Raw genomic sequence first — 4,539 nt, forward strand, 5'->3', positions numbered from 1 at the left:
GGATCAGTGTCAATCACAGTATGTGGGTTGACTGTAGACTTAAAGTCAACACAGAGGTGAAGCGGCCTGAACATTTGGGGAGCAAAACCAGTGGACTTGCCCATCGACTAGCTTGTATGGGTGTAATAGCTCCGCTATCTCTCAATTCTTTAGGTTTTTGCAGCCACTTTGCCCATAATGCAATGGGAACAGTTCTGGCCCGGCAAAATTTTGGCTGAGCATTGTCTTCATAGTAATATGTGCAACAAAATTGTTAACCTTGCCTAAACCTTCAAAAAAGAGTTCACAGAATTCTTTCAGCAACTGAGCTGGCTACACTGTTGTTGGCATTGAATGCAGTCATTGACAACACATTGTCCTGAATTTGAAAGCCAAACAGATCAAACGAATCAAGGTCAAATACGTTCTCACAATCACGTGATTGTAGCACAGTGAAAGTGACAGTTTGTGTATGCAATCGATACATGGCAGGCAAAGTACGTTTTCCGAGAATGGGAATGTCTTGTCCATTAGAACCCGTCGGGTGCGTTCAAGTTTTAGACAGGCACGGGGAGCCTAACATTTTATACTGTATGTGTGACGATTCAGCAATGTAGCAGAGGCACCCGTGTCCAACTGAAATTTCACACGTTCCCACAAAACGGCAAATGAACAAAAATTTTTGTTGGACTGGCGTAGCACTGAAGAAACTGCTTGCCTGCTTGCTAGTTTTGCTAATGCCTGTAGCAGATTTTGAATATACAGCATGAATGACACGGGCCTTTCGACTAGATGTTTATGACTGGGCCGAATTACTATGTTTGTTCCGTTGCAAACATACGGATTGTACATGTGCTTCCTTGCCACAAGCTTAACACTGTGCTTGTTGGGAGGGGCAGTGTTGGTGTTTGTGCCGTGAATAACACCGAGGGCAAGACTTAATTCTGTTCGCCTGTTTAGTGAGCTGCTTACATGACATGGAGAGTTGTTTATACACTGTTGCGAACGCGAGCTGCCGCTGCCCAGTCGCAAACAAGGGACTCAACCCAACAAATTGCTGGCTGCTCAGATTTATCAGCCGACAGCCACCTGAATTGTACTGAGCTAGTATTTGCACTACTTGCTGAAATAATGGATTGGACTGTTTCAGAATCTGTTTTAGCCACCTGAATTGTACTGAGCTAGTATTTGCACTACTTGCTGAAATAATGGATTGGACTGTTTCAGAATCTGTTTTCTGAGTTCGACATCTGTGGCATTGTATAGGATTGCATCATGCAACATAACATCTGAATATAAAGCACCAAAAGCACATTTGAATTTGCATTTCCTCGTCATACCTTGCAAATCTGTTACCCACTCGCGATAAGTTCGTTCTGGCCGTTTTTTATGGTGAAAGAATTGATACCTAGCAGCTACTACATTCACTTGTTGGTCATAATAGTTAGTTAGCGAATCCACTGACTAGTCATAGGAAAGTTTACTCAGATTTGCGTTAGGAAATAACTTCTGAGCGAGTCTGAACACCGCACTTCCTACTGTGAACAATAAAGAGGGGAGTTGCACAGTATCTGGTAGCCTACATTGTGAGCAATTACGTGGGCTTCAAACTGTTGCAACTACTCGAGCCATTCCTCATTTTGTTCATGAAACTGGCAAAAATGCTGTGTAGCTCTTGGAGCTGCTGTAGTTGTTGCTTGCACTGCATTAGCAGTTTGATTCACAGGAACTGCTGTACCATGTTTAGCAGAGAGGATATTTGCTGAAACTGAAACATCTGCATTAGCTGCATTGCGTCTAACGCTGGCAGCTGTGGCGTCTGAGTAGAGTGTAGGATGGGTGGGGTGGGCATGTTGGAAGAGAAAAATACAAGAAACAGATGAGGCAAGCAAGAGAAATAAGTAGAAAAGCAAAGAAAATTTCTGGACACCCATCTGAAAATACTTATTAGCAAATACATGATAAGAGACTGTTAAAGCAAGTAAATGCCCCTGCAAAGAAAAGAGAAGAGAGAATTAAGGCGCCAGCAAAACACAAAAGAAAATTCCATGGCAGCGAAGTGTGGGGTTTCTTTTTTTGAATTGTCATAGTCAATATTGTGTCTGCCTGTCCACTCGTCTAATATAAGTTGCCTAGGAAGCTGTCTTCTCAGAATTCAAGCAAATCGTATTAATAGTGTTTATTAGCGTAAGTTAAATTGACAATAAGTTGCGTATTCACAAAGATGTGTCACAAGCAAATGGCGACATGCAAGTAATCAATGAATGTCCTTCAGTATATACAATTTCAATGCAAGCAAAACAATACAGTTCACAAGTCACTGATATAGCGTTTTTATGACGGCTCGCCTTCCACTACCATCTTAGTGTCGTCCTAGAGAATGATCTGTCAGCATACTATTGGCTGACGTCTTCTCACAGCCTTCTCTGCTCTTCTGTTCTTGATCATCATGCCGGCGCTTGTCGTTACGCCGGAACACTTCATTTATCTGACTTTTGAGCAGGAGGAGGCGAAGAATCTGAACATGAAATCACATTGATTTCAATTCGTTCTTGTTTTGTATTATTTCCGCATGAAACAGAGAAGGGTTTCCTAGTCTTCCGCAGGCAGACTGTTTTGTATGTCCAGTGCGATGACAAAAAGTTACATTCAGCTTGTCTGATGAAGCAGTTCTTCCGATAATGGGTAACAGCATATCACACTTGACCTTGCTTTGCACGGAGCTGTAGCATTGAGACGATGCGGCAAACGCTGTGTGTCCAGCCTTATTTACATGGTGTTGACTTCTGAGTGCCACAACCAGGGCTGTGGTCGAGGCACGTGTTGCTCGCCTCAAGTGGAGCGATTACTGGTAGACAGAAATCTGGCTAGAACTTCGCATGCACCGATTAGTTTAAGCACTTGGTTGAGGCTAGGATTGCGATGCTTTAGAATTTCGCTCTCAGTCTCTGACCTGATAGATCCTGGATAATAGCATCATCAAGCATTCCATCCTGACACAAGGTGACGATTATTGAACTACATGAAAATAACGTAAATTAGTTACAAGCTATGGTGTTCGCACACTTTATTCAACATGTACATGTCACTACAGATACGATGTGGTGCAGACGAATAGCAAATTCTGCACGACCTGCTGAAGTATCAGAACACTGATGCTGTCGGTGACCACCTAAGTGGCTGTTTTTAGATCAGAAGTGATTTTGGGGTTATTGCTCTACACCTTGTCTTTAATGTAGCCCAACAAAAAGGAACAGCATGTATTCATATCCGGAGGATTTGGCGGCCAGTCGAGGCAAATGCCGGTGGCCTCTGGTTACCCCAGAGCCAGAATGCGCTTCCCAAAGTGCTCCTCCAGGGCATCAAACACTCAAGAAAACCACCGATACCGCAACATTACGAGGAAAGGTAGATCACTTCCAAGACAGTGACCAGTAAGCACTGGAAGCTTTGTTACTACAGTTTGTGGATTTATTTAACATGAAGATTCCTTTACCAGCAAATCAGTTACCTAGCACCATATACGTATAGGTGTTGGAAGCCGTGCTTCTTAATGAGGGGTCTTCTACATATAATGGAGGAATTCATTGATAAGCATTTAGCAGAAGGTGTTATAGGGTACACTGCTAACCCATGTGGCACACATTTTGTCATTTTGCCAAAAACATCAACAGATAGTGCCAGGAGGCACAGATCCAGTTGTGATTAGAACTACCTAAATGTAAAGGCAATGATAGATACATATCTGATCTCCAGTATTATGGAAACATTAGACAACTAAGGACAGTGCCAGTATTTTACAACAACGGATCTGAGAAGCTGGTACCACCTGCTGGAGGTTGTCCTGGAGAATAAACCAAAGACCGCTTTCATGGTCTCAGGGGCACATATTATTGGATGCCTTTTCGTCTGAAAAACACGCCAGCCACGTACAAAATGTTACTGGACGGAGTTCTGTGTGGATTAAAGCCGAAAACTTGACTGGTATATTTGGACCATATCATTGAACTTTTGAAGGATACGCCAGAGCTTGCGAAACGCTTCGAAGGCGTATTTAGCAGGCTGCAATCTGCACATCTGATGCTTAGCATAGGCAAGTGCCACTTTACACAAGCACAGGTAAATTACCTTCGGCTTGTGATTGGAGGGAAATGTGTTTAAACAGATCCTCATTTAACAGAGACAATCTGGAACTTTGCAGCGCCACAAATAACAAAACAACTAAAGTCGTTCCTGGGTTTATGCAGTTATTATTGCAAATTTGTAAAGCATTTTGCGTACATCGATTGTTGAGGGAGGTCATTAAATTTCACTGGCCATTAGAATGTCAAGCAGTGTTTGAGGCACTGAATGCAGCATTAGCGTCTGCTCAAGTATTAGTCTAACCCGATTTTGAGAAGGAATTTATCCTCTTCTGTGATGCCAGGAATGGGGCAGTTGGTTGTATCTTGAGCCAGAGAATCGATGACTAGGAACATCCAGTAGATATGTGTCAATGCAACTGAACAAAGTGGAGTGTAACTACTCCACTACAGAAAAGGAGTTATTGGCAGTGATATA

This window comes from Schistocerca cancellata, chromosome 9 (assembly GCF_023864275.1).
Source record: "Schistocerca cancellata isolate TAMUIC-IGC-003103 chromosome 9, iqSchCanc2.1, whole genome shotgun sequence".
NCBI classification, from domain to species: Eukaryota; Metazoa; Arthropoda; class Insecta; order Orthoptera; family Acrididae; genus Schistocerca; species Schistocerca cancellata.